Source organism: Bos indicus, chromosome 1 (assembly GCF_029378745.1).
Source record: "Bos indicus isolate NIAB-ARS_2022 breed Sahiwal x Tharparkar chromosome 1, NIAB-ARS_B.indTharparkar_mat_pri_1.0, whole genome shotgun sequence".
Taxonomy (NCBI): Eukaryota; Metazoa; Chordata; class Mammalia; order Artiodactyla; family Bovidae; genus Bos; species Bos indicus.
The window spans coordinates 149274807-149298133 of NC_091760.1; the positions used below are offsets into that span (position 1 = coordinate 149274807).

The following is a 23327-nucleotide window of genomic DNA, read 5'->3' on the forward strand; positions in this document are numbered from 1 at the left end:
ATCTTCTGTCGTCCCCTTCTCCTCCTGCCCTCAATCTTTCCCAGCATCAGGGTCTTTTCAAATGAGTCAGTTCTTCGCATCAGGTGGCCAAAGTATTGGAATTTCAGCTTCAACATCAGTCCTTCCAATGAATATTCAGGATATTTACCACCCACCCCCCACCATTTCTGGAAGTCCATAAAGCAAGAGGACTCTGACACTGGCCAGAACCTCCATGAGGCCTGACTCAGTTTATGTGGCCCCCTGATCTGCCCAGATCGAACCTGGGTCTCCTGCATTGGCAGGCGGATTCTTTACCCTCTGAGCCCCCAGGGAAGCCCTTGTTCCCTGGAGCAGTGGTTAAACACAACCTCAAGCTGTGGCCGGCTGGGTAATGACCCACCTGTGTTTTCTCCTCTCCCTTTTGGTCCCACTCCCCTTCGCCCTCACTCTGGCTTCCCTGGGATTGTACTACCATCCCCACCCCCAGAAAAGTATTTGCACACAGGTTGTGCTGCAGGCTGTTTTCTGCGGCACCTGGACAAGCTTTGCCCCAGCAAACCGGCACCCTCAGCGCCACAGTGAGGAGCTGTACCCTGGGATATAAACTACGCCTACCCAGTTTGACCTGGGTTCGATCCCTGGCTGGGGAAGATCCCCTGGAAAGGGAATGGCAACCCACTCCACTTCTCCTGCCTGGAGAGTCCCCATGGGCAGAAGAGCCTGGCGGGCTACAGTCCATGGGGTTGCAAAGAGTGGGACACGACTTAGCAACCAAACAACAATGAAAACTTGGAACAAACTGGGTAGGTGTTTGTTTATATCCCGATCTCATCCGTTTCCTGGAACTGGGTGTCTGAGGCCTAGTCATCTATATCCATTTCCCAGGATGTGACGAATTGTAACAAAGGACCACACTGAAGAGCTTCAAACAACCAAAATTTATTCACTCATAGTTCTGGAGGACAGAGGTCAGAGATCAAGGCCCTGGCAGGGCTGTGCTCCCTCCCAGGATCCTGGGGGAGAAGCTCTCCTCTCCTCTTCGAGCCTCTGGGGTGGACAGGCCCTCCTCGGCCTCCTTGGCTTGTGGACGCATCCCTCCGTCTCTGCCCCCATCTTCCCGTCGTTGCTCCCTCTGTGCATCTGCCTGCCCCCCTCTGCCTCTGTCCCTTAAGGACCCTCGTGATGGCATTTAGGGCCCACCTGGATAATCACTGCAGATGGTGACTGCAGCCATGAAATTAAAAGACACTTACTCCTTGGAAGGAAAGTTATGACCTAGACAGCATATTAAAAAGCAGAGATTACTTTGCCAACAAAGGTCCGTCTAGTCAAGGCTATGGTTTTTCTAGTAGTCATGTATGGATGTGAAAGTTGGACTGTAAAGAAAGCTGAGCACCGAAGAATTGATGCTTTTGAACTGTGGTGTTGGAGAAGACTCTTGAGAGTCCCTTGGACTGCAAGGAGATCCAAGCAGTCCATCCTAAAGGGAATCAGCGTCCTCCCGCTTCTGGTTGGAATACACAATAAAGAGAAAGAAATTTTAAAAATCCAGTGAAATGCTAACCTTATCACCAAACAGTTCTAGGAAGAAGCATGAGCAGGAAAGAAGTGTGAATGTTTCCATTTCTGGGGCCATCTAGGGCACAGGAGAGACCCCACTTTCAATCTTCATGTCAACATGTGTTATTTCTTTCTCGAGAGAAACAAAACGGAATAATCCAGCATCGCCGGGTAGAGGAGCTCACAAGCGCAAGAGCCAGGGCTGGCTGCCCGCACCTGGCCCTTGGCAGTGGGGTCCGCCCACGCACCACCCCCCTTGCCTCCCACCAGCTCATTTCGGCTCCTCTGGGCCTGAAAGACCCCAGCCCTACCATAGCTGGAGTGGAACTGTCAGTCCCCTCATTTAAAACCCATCTGCGAGAGGCTCATAAATCACACCCTCGGAAAACTCACTCCTCATTATAACTCAGCAGAGAACAGCTCTGTTCAGAGATTTAAATAAATATGAGCACATAGTTAAGTTGGTTGTTTTTTCAGTGGGGGGTTCTATGTAAGGGGATTTTTGCGTCATATTCTTTCAGCTGTTCATGTTAATAGAGCCAGGAATAATGACAGGCCTGTCTCCACAAGCAGCCATCCCTACTGTCGATTAAGCAAGTGGCCACTGAATACTTAATGTGATTTCAGGGGAGCCAAAAAGGTCCTTATAGGACCAAAAGGTCCAATAACTCTCTCCCTTCTGACCCTGCAAAACAACTCTGTCAATGTCCCAAATTCTACAATTAGAGCTTCCTTCCTTTGGGCTTCCATTGTGGCTCAACTGATAAAGAATCTGCCTGTGATGCAGAAGACCTGGGTTCGATCCCTGGGTTGGGAAGATCCCCTGGAGAAGGGAAAGGCTACCCACTCCAGTATTCCGGCCTGGAGAATTCCATGGACTATATAGTCCATGGGGTCGCAAAGAATCAGACACAACTGAGCGACTTTCACTTTCACTTTTCTTTGGACTGCCCCTGGTCAAAACTGATACCACAGGACTTTCCTGGCGGTCCAGTGGTTAAGATTCTGCCCTTCCAACGTAGGGGCTGCAGGTCTGATCCCTGGTTGGGAAACTAAGACCCCACATGCCACGTGGCCTGAACAAATTAAAAAAACAAAAAGCCACACTGGTGTCACTAACAAGGGGCCATGCGGTTTTTTTATTTGGCTATGCCAGGTCTTAGTTGCAGCATGTGGGATCTAGTTCCCTGACCAGGGATTGAACCTAGGCTCCCTGCACTGGGAGCTCAGAGTCTTAGCCACCGGACCACCAGGGGAGTCCCCTGCTGGGGACTATTAAGCAGGGTTCACGTACACATTTATCCTAGCATTTCCTCAGAGCAAGGGTTACGGTGGCCGTGCAGGATAATCCCCTGGGTGGACAGGGAGCCACGACTGAGGGGAAGGTGAAGAATCAAACGCAAGGCTGAATCCCGGAGGAGGTCCCTGTGATTCTAATTTCACACTTGAATGTATGAAGTGCCTACCTTGTGTCCAGGGAGCTGTTCCATCCTCAGGACCACCTGTGGGGTAGGGACCAAGGCTCTTCCATTTATGAGCAGCGTTGGGTGTAAGTCCATGTTTCCCACCTAAAGTGACACCCAACAAGTTACCAAGGTGTATATTCCTTGTTGAGGTAAGTTCCACAAAAGAACAGTCTCCACACTCTGAGCAAGTAGGTGCGTTGGGGCTGACCTGCTTCACAAGATCTATTCACAGAACAGACAGATGGACACCCAAAGGAACGATGAATCTAAGAGGGGGCTGGGAAGAAGAGAGGGAACTGGGGGTCTCCAGTTTTCTGACCAGAAGCTGAGCAGGAATCACCAAGAATGAGGACAGGAATGGGCAGGAGCTGGCTGGAAGGCCAGGAGGGAGACAAGGCTGGTGTAATCAGGAATCTGAGTGGTGGAAACTGACCTGAACCATGGCAACAGGGAGTGGGTGGGGCTGTCCTGAGGTAGGGTGTGTGTGTGTGTACTCAGTCAGGTCTTGCTCTTTGCGACCCCATGAACGGTAGCCCGCCAGGCTCCTCTGTCCATGGGATCTTCCAGGCAAGAATACTGAAGGAGGTTGCCATCTCCTTCTCCAGGGGATCTTCCCAACCCAAGGATCAAACCAGCATCTCCTGCATTGGCAGGCAGATTCTTTACCACTGAACCACCTGGGAAGCCCCAGAGAGGGACCCAAATCTGAGATTCTCACCCAAAAAAAACTCTGAATAATTCCAAGGTGAACTGTATGGACAAGAGGGAGCTTCCCCATCTGTTTGGCAAAAGCAGGCGTAGATCCTCTTTGGCGGGAAGGCTTCTCAGGTTAGTCTGCAGGAATCCTACAAATTAAAATTCAGCACAAACAAAATCAACAAATATTTGCAAGTCACTATGAACAAAAGCTAACAGAAACAAGAAGCAACAGCTGTAGGTCCCCAAGGACAACAGATCTTTCTATTGTAGCAACAGCATGCAGAATTGTGAAAAATAAAACATCTAAAAAAAGGATACACTTATAATTTATGAATAAACAACAGGAAAATATTAAATATCAGTTGGTAGAATCGGAGAAAAACACACAGAACTTTTCAAATTAATAACATAACTGTTGGATAAAAAACTAAACTCAGTGGGTGTGTTAAACAGTAGATCACACTGTTAAAGAGAGCGTTCATGAATTGGAAAATATATCTGAATAACCTTTCTAGAATTCAGCAGAGTCAGAGGGATAAAGATACGAAAAAGTATAAAAGAGATAGAAAAAGAACAAGATCTAGCACAGAGCTTGGCACACCTCAGCCTGTGTGTCAAATCCAGCTGGCCACCTGCTTTTAATAAATAAAGTTTTAATGGCATCACCACACAAATTTGATTGTGTGTTGCCTATGGCTTTTTGCACAATACAATAGAGCTGTGTATTGGAGACAAAGATCTTATGGCCTCCAAAGCCTAAAATATTTACTCAGTGGCCTTTTATAGAAAAAAAAATGCCCCTGGACTAGTACATACATGACTGGGAACCCAGGAGGAAAATATAATATTTTAAAATATAATGACTACATTTTCTAGAACTGTTTAAAACATGTAGCCACATTGCCAGAAAGTACAATATATTCCAAGTAGGATAATTAAAAAGACTCATGTTTGCAGGATGGATTGAACTGTGTCCCTCAAAGATTCATCCAAGTCCTCAACCTCAATACCTGTGAACGAGACCTTATTTGGAAACGGGGTCTCTGCAAATGCAGCCAAGTTAAGGTCTTGAATGATATCATCCTGAATTTGAGATGGGTGCTAAATTCAATTGCTAAGTGTCCTTACAAGGAAAAAGGAGAAAGAGAGAGAAGGGAAGGGTACCAGGGGGCTCAGTGGTAAAGAGTCCATCTGAAATACAGGAGATGCAGGAGATGCGAGTTTGATCCCTGGGTAGAGGAGATCCCCTGGGGGAGGAAATGGCAACCCACTCCAGTATTCATGCCTGGAAAATCCCATGGACAGAGGAGCCTGATGGGCTACAGTCTGTGGAATCACAACGAGTCAGACCCAACTGAGCACATGCACACACACACACACACACACACACACACACACACACACACACACAAGCAGTGATACAGATGCCAGGAAGGCCGTGTGAAGACAGAGGCAGAGACTAGAATGATGTAGCCACAAGCCAAGGGATGCTTGGAGCCATCTGAAGCTGGACAGAGCAAGGAAAGAGCCCTCTCTAGAGCCTTTGGAGGGAATGCAGCTCTGCCCACACCTTGATTTTGGATTCTATCCTTCAAAACTATGAGAAAATAAATTTTTGTTGTTTCAAGCCACCAAGTTTCTGGTCTTTTGTTATCGCAGTCCCTGGCAACTAATGGATTTTGTTTAGTGTGGAAGAATAAAGATGACTCCAAGTTGTTTGGCATTCTCCATACCAAGAGATGATATTATCTCCCCTCTTCTTGAATCTGTGTGTTGGCCTGTGACTGTCTTAACCAATAGAATATGGCAGGAGACTTCAGAAACCCTGGCAGATTTGTGTTGGCCTGTGACTGTCTTAACCAATAGAATATGGCAGGAGACTTCAGAAACCCTGGCAGATTTTGCTTTTATGCTTCTGGGAGCCTTGACCTGCCTCATAGAGGTGCAGCCACCTGCTGAAAAGAGCCCATGGAGAAGCCAGAGGAGAGAGAGGGAGGCCCTGGGCCTTAATGGAGAAAGAAAGAAAGGCCCCGCTGTCCACCATTCCAGCCAGCCCAGCTGTCTAGACGTCCCAGCCACCCAACACTTTGGAGCTGGCTTCTTGCTTTGCCCCGCTCCTGTCCCCTTCCACAAGCCCGGTTCTCAAAATGAGAACCTCTCATGCCTTCTCAACCCCAAGGAACTTCTCCAGAGAAAGTCCTGCCCAGAAGGTCCTATCACAGGTGAGTGAGCCGTCTCGGTTGTCCCAGCCCAGTCGAGCCCCAAGAGGAGTGTAGTCCTAGACAGCAGAAGAACCACCCAGCTGATCCCAGTCACTTCACAGAATCACAAGCAGATGAGGCATTGACAAATTTGAAAAAGAGATGTCCCTACAGATATAGGAACTGCAGGCCAAACAAAGCAGAGATGAATGGCTGGTTCTTCATTCCTATTCTCAGTAGATGAACTTATAATAATAAACTCTTAGACATGTATGAGTAGGAAATTTACAGGCAAAGTTAACTCTTGGGTCTTAGTATCATATGACTCTAGTTTTGTCAACCATATACAAGGAGTGTATTATTATTATTATCATCATTCACCTCTTTGGTACCTATGTAGATAAAACTACTAATCAAATAAAACTAAACCAACCCAGACAGTGTATTAAAAAGCAGAGACATTACTTTGTTTACAAAGTTTCATCTAGTCAAAGCTACGGTTTTTCTACTACTAGTCATATATGGATGTAAGAGTTGGACTATAAAGAAAGCTGAGCACCAAAGAATTGATGCTTTTGAACTGTGGTGTTGGAGAAGACTCTTGAGAGTCCCTTGGACTGCAAGGAGATCAAATCAGTCAATCCTAAAGGAGATCAGTCCTGAATATTTATTGGAAGGACTGATGCTGAAGCTGAAACTCCAATACTTTGGCCACCTGATGCAAAGAACTGACTCATTGGAAAAGACCCTGATGCTGGGAAAGATTGAAGGCGGGAGGAGAAGGGGACAACAGAGGATGAGATGGTTGGATGGCATCACTGACTCAATGGACATGAGTTTGAGTAAATTCTGGGAGTTGGTGATGGACAGGGAGGCCTGGCGTGTTGCAGTCCATGGGGTCACAAAGAGTCGGACACAACTGAGCAACTGAACTAAATGAAACATCAAATGAATAAATACTGAGTTTAAAAAATTAGTAAAACAAACTCACATGGTTAAATATGTGCCTCAGGACCAGAAACCTGCCTTCTTGAAACCTGACCACCAGGTGGAACTGTAGAAGTGAAATGGCATCTCACTTTGGGTAATCATACACACCTCATCTCATAGTCAGAAAGGAAAAAACACATTGTACCTGAGAGAAACAAACAAAACAGGGTCAGGGAAATAAAAGAAATCTTGAGCCTTTCCTGTAAGTTACTTCTGCTGTTGCTGCTGCTAAGTCGCTTCAGTCGTGTCTGACTCTGTGTGACCCCATAGATGGCAGCCCACCAGGCTCCCCTGTGTAAGTGACTAGCTACCTAGCAAAAACAACTTTCTCCCAGACTTCTGCAATGCTGCTGCTTGGAGATTTGTCAGGACCTTTGTGGATATGACAATCATGTGATAAATTTGCTATTTTTCTGCCATGCACAGACCAACTGTAATCTCAGTAACTTTGGTAATTTTGAGAATTTTTTTACCTTTAGATACATGTATATTTTTTTGATGATCTAATCCTTTTAGCCCGTGGAGATTCTTAACAGATCTTTTTCAAGTAGACTTCTTTTCTAAATACTTTTGTCTCCAAATCTTCCATTTGTGGAGTCCCCAAACTCAGGCAAAGCAGGCAGAGCAGAAGGTGAGAGCAGAAACCTGGATGGAAAATAGAAGAATTAAGTGAACATCTATATGTTGAACAGCTGTCTCACCCACTTAAGTTCCCAGAAAACTGGAATGAGGTGCATTTTCCCCAGACAAGAAATGGGAGGATTTGACCAAAAAGAAACTAAATGGCCCTAGTTAAAACAATTATGGGCCTTCCCTGGTAGCTCAGCTGGTAAAGAATCCACCTGCAATGCAGGAGACCCTGGTTTGATTCCTGAGTTGGGAAGATCCCTGGGAGAAGGGTTAGGCTACCCACTCCAGTATTCTTGGGCTTCCCTGGTAGCTCAGCTGGTAAAGAATCTGCCCACAATATGGCGGACCTGGGTTCGATCCCTGGGTTGGAAAGATCCCCCGGAGGAGGGAATAGCAACCCACTCCAGTTCTTGCCTGGAGAATCCCATGGACAGAGGAGCTTGGTGGGCTACAGCCTATGGAGTCACAAAGAGTCAAACACGACTGAGCGACTAATGCATACACACACGAAATGATTATCGATACTCATAGCTGGGGCCCCCAGAGAAAAAGCCAAATAGCTTCTCAACCGCCCCACATGGAAGCCCAGCTGCCCACATGTGCTTCCAAACAGCTTAGAACTTTCAATCAGACCCATTCTCTGATCTGGCCAAGATCTCTTCCTCTTCTTTGTTTGTTTGCTTTGCTTTCTGTTTTTGTTCTATGCTCCATTTTTGTCTTATCATTGACACTGTCCTCTAACATCAGGTTACAGGTTTGGTTTTTTTTCTAGCATTCTAACATGACGTGGCCTCTAACATGATAGGTAGAAAACAAATCAACAGGGGAAAAAAGAGATATATGTGAGCAGCAGAATCAGAGCAGTAAGCGGTACACTCCCAAATTCCAAGAACTTCAGTGAGTAACCTTACCTGGACACGTAAGTAGTTAGTTTATCTTGAGATGAAATTATCCTAATTCAGTGTTAGTCGCTCAGTTGTGTCCAACTCTTTGTGACCCCATGGACCATAGACCACCAGGCTCATCTGTCCATGGGATTCCCCAGGCAAGAATACTGGAGCAGGTTGCCATTCCCTTCTCCAGGGGATCTTCCTGACCCAGGGATCGAACCCGGGTCTCTGGCACTGCAGGCAGATTCTTTACTTCCTGAGCCACTAGGGAGCCCATTGTGATTCAGAGTGGGCCCTAAATTCCATGACTGGCCTCCTTATAGGAAGAGAGGAGGACACAGAGACACACAGGAAGAGACCCTGTGAGAATGGAGCCAGCGATCAGGGTGTTGCAGCTACAAATCCAGGAATGCTTGGAGCCACCAGAAGATGGAAGAGGCATGGAAGGATTCTTCCTGAGAGCTTTCAGAGGGAGCATGGCCCTCATGACATCTTGATATCTGATCTCCAGAACTGCAGGGGAATAAATTTCTATTGTTTTTAAGCCACCAAGTTTGTGGTAATTTGTTACAGCAATGCCAGGAAACTAACGAAAGCCATACTGCTAGAGATGCAAAAAATTAGAATCCCAGGCCTGCAAGAGAGGAGGGGCCTTAAGGCTTTCTGAGGCTCGGGACTGATAAAAGCTTTCAACTGAGACCTCAGGTCTATACCCTGAGAGAAAGGGAAATAAGATTTAGTCTGAACACTGGACCAGATCGCAAGCATGAACAATGCAAAAACGTTCATACGAAACATGTGGAGCTCACTGTAAGATCTAACATAGGTATAACTGGAGTGGGGGCAAGATGATGGAGGGGATAAAGAGGGGTGATATTTGAAGATAGACTGAGAGTTTTCTAAAATGACAAGAGACATCAAACCACAGAGTCAAGCATGATTAAATAACTACAACAAAAAAAAGAGCATTTCTAGGCAAATCAGTAAAACTAATGAAAACCAAAGACAATGCCTTCTATTAGCCATTGATGATGAGGTGACCTTTGATGAAATCCATAATTTCATCAGAGGTTTACAACATGACATATCCTAATTCTATCCTGGCTTCCTTTATAGACAGTATAGTCAAATACTTTTACACAGAGATTTCCCCGTTAACCTGTTTGCTTACCTCAGATTTATTTATACTACTGTATTTTAGCACCTCATCCACGTTCTTTATTATCATTCTTGTCCTTCATGATTGGCAGTTTGATTTCTTTCGGTATCTGGTTGAATCTAAAGACCCACACTTTCACAGCATCTAATGATTCCTTTCTATTTCTATTACATTGCATTCACGAAGTCTATGATCCTCTTTCACCATTTTCTACTGACTTTCCAAAAGTCTGCTGAAGCTGTTCTGTGGACCAGCAGGGACCACCACCAGACAAAAGCTCAGAAAGCTCCTCCAACAGCTGATGCCCCTGAGGCCCGGTGTGATGGGTCACATACAGTGTGGGAGTAGAGGATGCACAAAGTCAAATGCATGAATCTGTGCTCAGCTAGAGAGTCCTATCCCCAGTGACCCCAGGGCAGCTGCGATTGGCAGCTGAGATATTATTTCTCCAGAAGCACAAGCCTCCCTCCTCAATATGCAAGTCCTCATTTCCTACCAGGACTCAAGTAGTAGAATGGGGTAGACATGGAAATCCCTGTGGATATTCACTTCCTCATTTCAAGTAATTGACATTCAACCTATGTATCTTTCAACTCAGAGTACATAGGGACATGCGAGCATTTTATTTTATGGTTATATCTATAGCCTTTTAGCATTTGATGCTGTGAGTTGAACTCATGTTTAATGCATAAACTCAGGGAAAATCTGGTTGATAGGATAGATTGCTAATAGATTTAAGGAATCATTTCTAGTTATCAAGCTAGACTCAGAAGAGCGGAAACTCTCTCCAAATAAATGAATAAGTGGCAAGTCCTTTACAAACTGAATAACTCAGCAAGTACTCGACAGGAAAGGAAAAGCTCTCCGAGTGAGTAATCTTGGCTTTCGCTCATGCTCCTCCTGACCCATTAAATTATACAAGGGCATCAGTCATTGAAAGCTAAAATTAACACCTACGGGTCCTGCCAGAGAGCTCTGATATCTCCAGTGGGAACTTTCCGTGCACTTGTGACAGGCCAACAGCCATTGGTGTTGCCATGGGGAAAAAATAAGAATTGAGTTTCCTGCCTTGGTTTTTCCAGCAACTGCCAAGTGGGCAGTCTGCTTGGCCTTTGGCAATAACTCTGCTCTTAACACTGACTCAACCAATATTTACTGGCCATCTACTACACGACCAGTACAATGCTGGGAGCTAGGGGTAAAGAGGGGCACAGGACGGACGGAGCATGCACCCCAGGTCCAGGAGGCCTGAGCCCCTAGACCAGCCCCAGTACTCATCCGCCACATGGTTCAGGCAGATCCTAGGCACTGGAAGAGTTCCCAGTGAAAGTCACACTCCACACCGAGTGAGTAAGAGCTGGATTAAACTCCAGTTCTGTCCCTTACCAGCTGTGTGGCCCGTCTCTGTGGTCATTTAGAAACAGCCAGAAAGGCAGAAGTAGTTGGGATGGCTGAGTTAAAACGGTAATCTGATTATAATTTCTGCCTGGTTATAATTTCTTTTTTTCTTTAATTGGAGAGTAATTTTCATATAACTAAATAGTATATACAAGTTTTAAGTATGCAGCTTGATGAATTTTTCACATGAATCTCATATAACCATCACCCAGATCAAGATCCAGAACATTCCCAACACCCAGGAGATACAATTTCTAAAGGGAAAATGTCAAAAGTCAAATCTCAGGACCTCTGTTAAGTCCCCACAATCAGTGCTACCAACCACAGGGCTGTTTTCTGACTAGCTGTTGTTGTTTAGCCACTCAGTCATGTCCAATTTTTTTGCAGTCCCACGCACTGTAGCCTGACCGTGGGATTTCCCAGGCAAGAGCAGAGATGAGCTTATAGTCTTATCTTTCTAGTGACCAAGTCCACTTATTATAAACTAGTCTGCTGGACATAAGGGTACAGATGAAACCTGTAAATGCAGCTTGGAACAGTTTGAATGTGTACTGAGCTAACTGACCAATATAGGATGAAATCTATAATCTTGCCCTATTCTTAACACCAGACTCAAATGTACTAGTTACCCAGGCCAGATTCTCCTTGCTATAAAATTTACACAATATTGCTTCCCTCACAGCTCAGTTGGTAAAGAATTCACCTGCAACGCAGAGGACCCCAGTTCGATTCCTGGGTCAAGAAGATCCGCTAGAGAAGGGATAAGCTACCCACTCCAGTATTCTTGGGCTCTCCTGGTGGCTCAGTTGATAAAGAATCCACCTGCAATGCGGGAGGCCTGGGTTCGATCCATGGGTTGGGAAGATCCCCTAGAGAAGGGAAAACTACCCACTCCAGTATTCTGGCCTGGAGAATTCCATGGACTCTACAGTCCATGGGGTCAGAAACAGTTGGACACAACTGAGCAAATTTCACTTTCAAAATTGTTACAGGAACAAAATAAAAGTTGGAGGGACATTATTCATCGTAGCCAAAAGGTGGAAACAAAACACACGATCATCAACAAACAGATAAAGAAAATGTGGACTTCCCGAGCAGTCCAGTGGCTAAGACTCCATGCTCCCATGCGGGGGGCCTGAGTTTGATCCCAGTCAGAGAACTAGATCCCATGTGCTGCAACTAAGAGTTTGAATGCTGTAACTAATAGATTCTGTATGCCACAACTACAGACCCCACATGCTGCAACAAACTGAGGATTCCAAGTGCCAAAAATAAGAGCTGGTACAGTCAAATAAATAAAATATTTTTAAAAAAGAAAGTGTGGTATATCCATACAATGGAATATTATTTGACCATAAAAAAGAATGAAGTCCTGATACACGCTACAACGTCGATGAACTGTGAAAAGATCATGCTAATTGGAAGAGGCCAGACACATAAGACCACATGCTATAGGATTCTATTCATGTGAGAGTCTAGAAATGCAGAGAAAGAAAGTGGGTTAGTGGTTGCTTTGTGCTACTGGTAGAGGTGGGAGGATTGGGAGTTAATAGCTAGTGGGGTTTCTTTTGGAGGTGATAAAAGTGTTCTAAAACTGATTTGTGAGGATGATTGCACATATAGGAGGATATATACTAAAAACCACTGAACTGTACACTTCACATGGGTGAATCATATGTTTTTGCTGTTGTTCAGTCACTAAGTCATGTCCAGTTCTTTGTGACTCCAAGGACTGCAGCCCCCTGTCTCCTCTGTCCTCCACTATCTCTCAGAGTTGCTCAAATTCATGTCCATTGAGTTGGTGATGCTAATCAACCATCTCATTGTGTCACCCCCTTCTCCTTTTGCCTTCGATCTTTCCCAGCATCAGGGTCTTTTCCAATGAGTTGGCTTTTCCCATCAGGTGGCCAAAGCATTGGAGCTTCAGCTGAAGCTCCAGTCCTTCCAATTCAAGGTTGAGATGGGCTTCCCCGGTGGCTCAGATGGAAAAGAATCTGCCTGTAATGCAGGAGACCTAGGTTCAATCCCTGGGCTGGGAAGATCCCCCAGAGAAGGAAATGACAACCCACTCCAGTATACTTGCCTGGAGAATCCCATGGGCAGAGGAGCCTGGCAGGCTACAGTCCAGAGGGTCACAAAGAACTGGACACGACTGAATGACTACACATTCACTTTCTTTTTCCTTTAGGGTTGACTGGTTTGAATTATATGGTACCTGATTTTAGTTAAAAATCACAACCCTGTTAAAGGTAGCTATTATCCCCATTGTACAGATCACAAAACCAAGGCTTAGAGAGAAACCAAACTAGATGTGACACGAAAGCTTGCATTCTTAACCATTATGCAAGAACTCATTTAAAGAAAAACTAACAACAACAAAAAAAGCTTATTGTCATATTAGAAATCATTTCCATACGACAAATGACGAGAAACAGAAGTTCTAGCTTAAAAGCTATGAACATTTCTAAGGTCCTTGATACACATTAGTAGGCCAGATTCTCACAGGCAGGCAGAATGGACTGACTCCACGGCAGGGACTCTTACCAAGTGAATGCGTGGCTGGGTGCCTGGCACACTGTGGCCCCCCAGGAATGTCTCCTGAATGAGTAACAGCCTGTCTGCAAGCAGGAGAGAGGGAGGCCTCCCCAGTTCAAAGAAGGACAGTCCTTCTGAAGCATAATGTACAAGCTACTTCTAAGTGAGGCCAGCCCTAGACTACTTATAATAGCCAGCACCTGGAATACGCAGCCCGACCTATCTGTTGCAGCCACCTTCACACGCCAGGTGACTCATCACACAGGCTCCTGGTTTAGCTGACTGTGAAGAGGTAAAAAACGACCTAATAAAGTGTGCCGCGTTGCATGTGGGTGAGCACGAATGGCCTAGAGACTGCAGCTGTTCTTTCCGTGAGTAGTTCAGTGGGAGCAGTCTTTAGTGAGCGCGAGGGCTTCTGTCTGGATTGTTTCATACGTACACTGCCCTGGTAAATGCTGGTTCTCCATACAAATATTAGCAGCTCACATACTGTCACAGTCCACGAGAGCCCAAGGTAAGTCAGGCTGTAAACCCCATGCCTTCGGAAGCTGCATTAGCCAGTGTAGGCTACTACACAGCCTCGACAAGCCCTGCCCTACAAACCTTTGGACCTCAATGAACTGCTTTTTCCTGCAGAGCCAAGTCTGGTAGCAACAGAGTCTGTCTTGAGAATTTCACCACCAAGATACCAACCTGTGGGACATCATCTGACTGTGGGTATGTTCCAATGGGTTCATTCAATCTTTCAGACTCTATCACATGGGATTTTTCACCATCTTTATTCCCCCTTTAAGAAAAAAAAAAAAAAGCCCAAACCCTATGGGTATTAAAGATGCCCATTTTAGTGCTACTTTACGCACCTCGTGGACTACACTTTGTAGGAGTCTTTAAAAGGACAGAATTATACTTTGTATTTTCAATACAGGAAATATCTAGAGAAAATGGAGGTCCCCTTCGGCTCATACTCCACAGGTGGCTCTCACATTCATGAAGCTCTATCAGATCCTCCTGGCACTGTCAAAGGAAGGCAGGGAGGCAGTCTTACCCAACCAGACCTTAATGGTTTTATTTATTCCACATGGTCAAAAAACATGTTCGAACATAACTTGCCATAATTTTTCTGGTGATTTCTATGCATCACTTTTTAATTATGAATAATGTTTTCAGAGGCACTCCTGAGAAATTTTACCCAAGGTTCCCTTGACAACCAACCTCATAAAGTATCGAAAGTGAAGCTGCTTCCATGACCAACAGGGAACATCAACTTTAAAGCATAGATTCCTCAAAGATCCATTACTCATCTTTGCTGAGAATGAATCTCAGATTCACAAGTGCAAAGGGTCTCAGAGAAATTCAGATCCACCCACATAACTAACAAAATATATTTACTGTCAAACAAGGTTCAAAGAATTTTTGTACAAAAATAAATTTCCTAGCTTTTACTTGGAGCATTTTTTCTTTTTTTCTAGCAAGTGATTTTCTCTGTGTGTCTAAATTATTGCCTTTCTATCCTCTGCTGAAAGTCGTCAGTTTTTACAGGATGTGCTGTGGCCATGGCAGGAAGAATCCTTTCCTCTTGACTCAATCCAGGCCACTCAGAAATTTAAATGTTTGTGCATGTTAATGAGCACGAATTTCCCTTTCTGGGGTTTACTTAGGAAAATCCAAGTAACTCCTGGATCTCAAACGACTAAGTAAGAAAGGTCCAAGCACAGGTAAAGGACAGTGGGGTGGGGTTGGCCTGGGAATTCCAGCACTTTGCAGGTGCAGCTTCCCTGGCTTCCACTTTCCTTCCTTTGTCAGAGTTGACAGCTTCTGCAAAAAGAACGATGCAGACATCAAGCTGAACTGAAACGTAAATAGGTCAATTAGCTTTCAATGGAGCACTCTTTATGTGGGTTAGACAGGGAGGTATTTTCTGGTCAATTACTTTAAGTAGACATCAATAAACACTAAAATTATTTGTGCACCGGGAGTCATGGCGCTGGACTTTTTCCCTCCCTGGTCCTCAACTCTCCAGGAAGTAAAGCAAATTCATACAGGAGCTTTGCAGTGCTCACTGCGGATATTTAAGGCGTTCAACAAGTGTTTTCGGTTATCACTTTTGGTCTAGACCGCGCGGTGAGAGCCCCCGAAAGACGTGGAACCTGACGCCTGTTGTCTCGCCAGGTCGCCAGACCACGCTCCAACGACTGCGTTCACCACCGCGCATTTCTCTCCCCATGCCTGCTTGTATTTATTCAAAAGTTAGATTTCGCAATAAACTCCTAGCGCCCCCCCACCCACCCCTCGCCCCATGCCAGCTCATGGCTTAGCAATCAATGCGAACGCTCCAGAATGAAATGCAAGATTGAAACTAAGTCTCACACCACTGGAAGAAAAGCGTAATTAGCTTCGATCGGAGCGGAGTAGCATTTGCACAACTCCACGCAGCCACTGCGCACACTCACACCCTGATCGCCCCTGCCGTCAGAGGGAAAGCGACAACAAAGTACCCTTGAACTTGAAAATCCGCCGGTGCCCGAGGGCTCGCCTGGTTCAAAAGCTTCTCGGGGATAAAAACTGAGAATTCCGTAGTCAGATTAAATAATGTCTTTGTCTGCACCCTTTGGTCGAAAAGAACGTCGGTGCTGTAACCAAGATTTTTTGTTTGTTTCTGCTCTCAAAAAAACGAAGACGGTGCTGGAGTTGGGGCCAAAAATAGTCCCAAACCGCAGTTTGAATTCACCCTGTAGTTTATCCGCTAACCGATACTTTTGCCAGGGAAAATACTCTTGAACTGAGAAAAAGTGTTATGTGAAAAAGTCCCCATTTATGCGAAAACGTGCTCCTCCTCCTGGGTATTTGTTCTGGCAACTAAAAGGAATTCTGTCTTGGGGCAGTTAAGAGGGGGCGAGGGACGGCGTAGGGGAGTCGCACCTCCCTCCTCAATCGGGGTACCACGCCGGACCCCCCTCCCAGAAGGCGGAACCGCCAGCCTGAAAACCCGACTCCGGATCCGGGCTGCGGACAAGCGCGCGAACCGGGGACGGCTCAGGGATCTTTGGCGAAGCCGAGATGAAAGTACTGGCCTGTTTCCACCAGACTTCCATCCATCAACACGCGCGGGCTCTCACCCTCTCCCCAGACCTCACGCGGACCCCAGATCCCTCCTTTCCACGACGAAAGGCTCTGGGGAGAGGGTCAGACCGAGTACGGGGAGGATGAGAGGAGGGCACGATGAGAGGCGGGCACGCGCTGGACAAGGCCCGCATCCCTCACGCACGCCTGCGAGCGTCCCGCACACCTCCCAGCGCGCACAGCCTCAAGCGCTCCAGCTCCGCGCAGGCTTCCCTCCTTGCAAACGCCGGCCCTGACCGGTTGTAGGCTGCGCCCCCGCTGTGAGCGCAGCGCGCAGGTTTGCTCCAGGGCTTCCTCGTGCTTTGCGCCCCCAGCCCCCTGCCCAAGTGTACTGACACCACCTCCCCGTGCGCGCGGGTCTGCCACTGTTCGCAGAGCCCTGTACCCTCCGCGTTGACTCAGCCTCTCCTGCGGCCGTGCGCACTGCGCCCCCTTCTGCCAACCTGCCCACGGCCGGGTTTGTAACCACGCGGGCGGTCCCGAGGCTCTGACCCCGCAAAGGGCGGGAACCCCATCGCAAAGTCCAGCCTCAAGGATCTCTTTCCGGGCCCGCACCTAGAGTAGGAGTCCCGAGTCCCTTCTGCGGAATTCAGATGATCTCTGGTGACGGGCATGCGTGAAGCTCGGCCTGTGGCTCTGAAGGGGAACAGCAACTTCCAAAACCAGATTTCCTCCTGCGTACCCTGCGAGATAGGGTGCGGTCCCCTACCGGGTGCCCACCCCCCAGCCTTTCTGCAGTCCGGCTTTAGCGTCCGAAACCTCAGACGCGGGATAGCTCTCTGCTTTAGGCGTCGCCACCTTCTCCTCCTGGGATGGAAGAGTGTATTCCCGGACACACACACCTCTCAGGAAACCCGCCTTCCATGCTAGCCCTTAAAATGAAAGAAAAAAAAAAAAATTTGCGCGAAGCAGGAAGACGATCACGCCCCGGGTTGGGGCGGCCGCGCGCGCTCAGGCCAGGCTAGAGAGAGCGGGTTCTGCCTGCCCGCCCACCCGCTGGCCTTGTGGAACTTTACTAAACCACGAATGAACGAGCGTACCTCTTCCTACAGATTTGTTTAGATCAGGCCGGTTTCCCTCCATGTTCGCTTCGCTGTGCAAATAGTCCCTTGTTAATTAAATATTAATAAAACGACTTTGTGTCCTCAAAAGTATTTTAAGAGCCTTATATTATAGTCAGGCTTACGTTAAAGGTTGGCGATTACTATTACTACGCGCTAGGGAAAAAAACTGCTTTCTTCGATGTGCAAAAATTGTCTCTGGTGGGGAGATTCGGGTTTTGTTTTTTTTTAAGGAAGAGTTTTGGCTGATGTTTTTGAAAGGAGGTTTCAGCGCTGTCGTTAATGAACTAATTGGTTTTCGGATTTCAAGGCGGTCTGTAACTGGTATACCTATTGAGGAATTTCAGTTTACACCGGACTGGTAAGACTCCTCCAGCACAAGGGTTTCCAGACGCGATCGCGGGCTCGCTGGAGGCGAAAAGCGAGGTTTTGCCCGGGAGTCGATAGGCCGCCTCTCCTCGAACCAGGATTTTGAGGCGACGTTTCTGTTAAGCCGGGGCGAGAGCACGCTGGGAGTGTGTTTCGCAGGCTTCGTGCCGCTGGGCCGTGGAAGGGTGGGAGGAGGCCAGGGCTGGACATTCAGCGCCCCTCTCCTTCGGCTGGGATTCCTGGCGGGTCGCTGAGCGCCGCGTGCGCTCCCACAGGACCCTTGCGCTCTCCCCAGGGCACTGGATGTCTGTGTGCACCGCGAGGGTGCCAAAGCGCCGTGCACCTTCTCAGAGAGAGGGGAGAAATCGAGGCTAGGTCTGGGAGGCAGGGAAGGAATGCAGAAGCAAGGGCTCCCCTCACCATCCCACCCCCACCCCCAGGTAAAATTAGAAGCAGCGTGTGGCCGTGTCTCCAAACCTGACCGCGGCTTCAGTGGCTCGCCGCGGCCCTCGCTGGGGACTGTGCTAATCACTGTAATTACTAGTGGCACTGATTTTGATCCCTAAATGCATTCGCCTTGAGGGAGGGAGAGAAGCAGGCAGCAGCTACTCTTTTCCTTGGATAGGTGGTCCCCTCTAGCACGCAATCCAAGAACCAAGTCCAAGAAGGACAGCGCTCTTTTCGGATTTCCAGGAGGCAGAGTCAGCCTTGAGCAGGCGGGGATAGGCGACTGGGAGATGGGACTAATCCCCCGCTGGGTGGTGCCTCCTTCCCTCCCCCCTCCCACCCAGGAGAGCCACTTAGGACACACACCCAGCGGAGGACCGAACACTCAAGCACCAAGGGACCCCAGGACCCCGTGCACGAGGGCGGATCTGTCCTAGTTACTGAGACATAATCAGATAATCAGAAAGAAGCCGACAAACTCCAAAGCAAACACTTTTCTCCTTCGGGGTAGCTACCAGTGAAATAACGTATTAAAAGCAAAACAAAAGGCAACTTCTCTCTTTTCACTACTTGGGAATGAGTGAGCAGAGTGAGTTACTGTCTGGGCTTCTCGAAGAATGAATAACATCATGAAATTGCTCTGGATACCTGGAATTACTTTTATACGACAGGGTAACATTGTAATTGTTGTCCGATCCTTTCTGGGAGGAGCAATGAGCCCAGGAAAAGTTGGTGACATCTCCATTGTCTTCCAATGGAAAGGAAGTGAAAAATCGAAGGGAAAGGAGTGAAAAATCGAAGTACGTTTTTTGGATAGCTCAGACCAAAAACACCTGGCAGCCATGAAATAGTTATATATGTGAGGACGAACCCGAGCTGGATTTTCTGGAGTAACAGCATCGTGCTAATCGCCTGTGTAGACAAAGGCTTTATAAACCGAAGAGGTTCACACCTCGGTCGTCCCGGGTTTTCTGCTGGCTAAGCTTGTCGGGCGGTTGGCGTTCTCCCTAAACACCGCTTCAGAGATTTCAACTCCCTCCTCCAAATCGAGTGCGAGGCCTTCGAGAAGTCCTCTCCTCCCCGCCTCCTTAAGGACAAAGTCTTTGATCCCCTTCTGCCCCCGCAGCAGCCCATCCCTGGTGGAACGTCTGCGCGTTTCCGCCTTGATCTCACGCGAAAGTCGGTTTCCGCGGGGGATGGGCCGCAGGTAGGGGCCGGGCGCGGCCTGGAGGAGAAACAGTTGCGGAGCATCTGAAGCGGAAAATCCAAGCAGATGTGGGTCGGCGGGGCCCCTCCCCCTTCCTCTCCGGGCCTCAATTTCTTCCAGATCAGTTTCCTAATGGAAAATTTCTAAGAGGTGTTGGGGGCGGGGGAGGGGGGGGGCGTGCAGAGGCGTGCTCGTGCGCCTCGGAGTGCGCCTAAGCTCTGGAAGCAGGACAGGCGGGGACTGGTGGCGCCCCCCAAGCAGGCCCCCGGCAAGCGCGGCAGAAGTTTCTTGGACTCGAGGTGTCCCACCTGCCCTCTTCCGGGCCCCCAGCCTCCACACATTCCAGACTCTGCCCACTCCTTCCGGGCCAGGAGGACTGTTTCTGGGTGATGCCCGCGACAGTGGGGTCTTTCGTTGCCCCTGCGAGCCCGTCTCTGTGCTCTGAGCGACGCGCTCGGCTCTGAAAACAGACGAGGAGGGACTCCCTGCCCCCCAGGAGCCGTGGAGCAAGGAATATGTACTGGGTGTCCCCGCCGGCAGCCGCCGGCTGACATTGCAGTTAGCGCGGGGTTAGTGCTTTTCCCAATTTACAGAGAGCTTCTATCCTGTGGGTGCCGTCCCAAGTGTCTCCTGGGCCCCAGGTTTTTCCCTTCGGTGGGGAGTGCCCTGGGACCACCTCGGCTAGGCTCAGGGGTCCCTCCTTCGCCATCCCACGCAGACAGCTCTAGGCTTCCCCGCTGGGGAAACCCCGAGGTCTGCGCCGAAGTACTTTAAGTTATTTCGGGGCTGCTGTGTGAGAGTCCAGGCCCGTCACCGCGCGGTGTGTGCGTGTGCGTTTTGAATGAATATATTGCGGGTGGGGGTGATACAGTGCCCGCCTGGACGTTTGCTAGGGCAGACTGTGGTCCCAGACAGGACCCCACAATCCCCCGTGTGCAAATCTTCAATCGCCCGGCTATGCTACATCTCACACCACACGATGCGAACCTGTATCACCAGCGCCCACTGTGCAGACCGGGTATTGACATCTCCAGGACCGTTTCCCGTAAAATCCGGGAACTTTGGTTTCAGGAACGTTTCTGTTCCTGTTACCTTGTTGAACTTCTCCCACTTCCACTTATCCATGTTTCTGCGATCCGGGTAATCCCTTTCAAGCTCAGACGGAATTCTCCCGGGTCCATAATTGAGGATCGGAAATCGTGGGGGTGATGGGAAGCCTTAAATCCCCCCCGAAGCCAGGAAGGTGCCTGAGCGCACTCGGGGCGCGGCCTGTGCTAGGGCGGCGGGGCCCAGCGGGCAGTTCGTCCCCTCCTGGAGCCCCTTCTCCCAGAAAGCGGGGGACCACCGCTGTCCGCGCAACCGGATGCGGGATTCCCGGCCCAGAAGCGGGCCGGGTGGTGTCTTGAGTTTGGGCACTGCCTAACCGCGCCGCTCGCGCGACGGCCCGACCCTCTGCGCTCACGGCTGGAAACAGGAAAGCGCTCCTGGATCCGAGACCCCAAAGAAAAGGGCTAGTTCCTTCGTGCGCCGGGCACTTGTTTGGAAGCAGGCCACCAACTCCGAAACTCCATTGGCTCGATGGTTTCGAGTAAGACCACGGCTGTGGGTTCCGCGGGACGCTGGAGCAGGCGGGGGCCAAGACGCGGTCTGCGCACCCTGTCCCGCCCACCGAGGCAGCTACGGCGTCTCCAACGCCATGGAACTTCTGACCTTCAAAGGGGTCCCTGGAAAAAGTCAGGGGCGCCTGCAGCCGACTAGGTGGCCGAAGGGCCTGCCCTCCAGACCCCGGGGAGGAAGGCAAGTTCCAGGTCACTGTACGGCAGTGGTCGCGCTGAGTAGGCTGCTCCCAGGCCAGGGAAGAGAAGCCACCAAGGACGGAGATCCTAGAGCCTGGCCCCGCGACTCCGGAGTCTCCCCTCCCGAGCTGACCTCTGGATCGGGGGGCACCTTACAGCCCCAAGCCCACAGCCTCAGCACGTGGCCGAGGGACCCCAGGATCCGTTGCCCTGCGTCCACTGCGGCTGCCCTCTGACCCCGCGCGCCAGGAAGAGTCCTCCTAGTGCCTGCGTCCACACCGCGTCCAGAAGGTTCAGGCTTCTGGAAGGGATGGGGGTGTGTGCGACCTTCGCGACCAGGGTACTTAGGAGGACCCCCGGGGTTGCAGGCAGGGGGTTGGGATGGGAGGGGATACGAGAGGAGGTCCAGGCTGGCCCTGAGGGAAAGCGCGCAGGAGTCCTATGCCCCGCGGCCGGCCGCGTCTCCGAGGGCGCCTCCCTATTCCGGCCTGCCTCCTGCCCGCATCACCTCGGCCCCAGCAACGCTCGTCCGAGGCGCCTCCCTCGGTGCCCGTCGCCCCCCGCAGCACCCGCTCCAGCTGCGCTTCCCTGAAATTCCTGCTGCTCTGGATCGGGCTTCGAGAGCGGCTACCGGTGAACCCCGTTCTCTCCACCGCCCAGGGCAAGGCCTCAGCGGTAGGTTCGGCTCCCCCCACCAGGCCCCTCTTTCCGTGCGATCCGCGCATCTCCGCGGCCTCCGACCCCTCCAGGGCAGGCGCTAATCTTTGGCTCTCGCGTTTCGAGGAGAGAAAGGGAAGAAGGGTCACTTCCGAGCCTCATTCGCGCCGTTTCCTGAGATGGGGGGCACTGGGGAGAGGCGCTTTTCTTCCCCCTCTGGCCTCCCCGCCACACTTTCGGCTCTCCCTGCGAACTGGGGAGAAGCGGGGGCCCCGCACGGCCTCGGGGACTCATCCTCCACCGCGGGGCACTCGGGTCGCGCCTCCCTGTAGTTACCCGGGAGCCACCGAGAAGGTCCCGGCACCCCTTTCCCCCTCCTTCGTCCTCCAGCGCCCCCCCCCCCATCCCCCGCCCCGGTGTCCAGGTCCCGCGACCCGCTCGCCCGAGCCCGTCCCCGCCGCGCGCCCCGGGCACTCACCGCCACTTCCTCGAGGCCCGGAGCGCCCGGGTCTCTCCCGGGAGAGTCCCTGGAGGCGGAGGCGCGCCTGTGACTCCGGGGCCGCGGCGGGGTCTGGAGGCGAGGTTGCCCGCCCCCGCCCCCGCCGCGGTCCCTCCTCCCCCCCTCTTTCCGCCCCCCCTCCCCACTTCCCCGGGCCGCGGCGCCCGAGCGCTCCGCCCGAAGGCGGGTCCGCCATAAACAAACGCGTCTCGGCCGCACGTGGACCGCGGAACTTCTGCGCCTGGCGGCAGATCGCGGGCTCCGGGCGCCGCAGCTGCGGGCACAGGGTACCGCCAGGGAGGGCAAGCGAGCGCTCCCGGGCCGGGCCCAGCCGCCTCCGCTCCCCCTCCGCCCCATGGCTCCTCGGCCGCCGCCGCCCGTGCCGCCCTCCAGTCCGGAGGGGCCTCGCGGCAGCGGGTACAAACACTCTGTCAAGGACTAAAAGCACAGCACCGCCGCTTCCTCGCCGGCCACTCTCCAGCCCTGGAAGGAAAGCCCGCGCGGCCCAGGGAAACGAGAGGGAAGGAAGGCAGAGTGCGGCCGAAGCGAGCGGGAGCCGGGGCTCCGGTTCGCCGCGGGACAGTTCGGCCCGGAGGAGGCTGCGCCCCGGGGCGGCGGCGGCGGCGGGCGGAGCGCGGGGCGGCGCCGCCGGGTTGCGCCG

At 50.4% G+C, this 23327-nt stretch overlaps 1 long non-coding RNA gene across 2 annotated transcripts; it reads right to left on the reverse strand.

The window, feature by feature from the left end:
* Window positions 1-903: 903 nt before the first annotated feature.
* On the reverse strand, window positions 904-22781 carry LOC109561534 (uncharacterized). Of its 2 annotated transcripts, none has more exons than XR_011568675.1 (6): window positions 22646-22781; window positions 7372-7543; window positions 6900-7043; window positions 3727-3853; window positions 3009-3110; window positions 904-1489 (listed from the first exon to the last, which is right to left on the reverse strand). It is a non-coding gene; the product is annotated as an uncharacterized lncRNA (long non-coding RNA). The 2 variants fall into 2 exon arrangements; XR_011568676.1 differs by lacking the exon at window positions 22646-22781 and adding an exon at window positions 17186-17473.
* Between the last annotated feature and the right edge of the window lie 546 nt (window positions 22782-23327).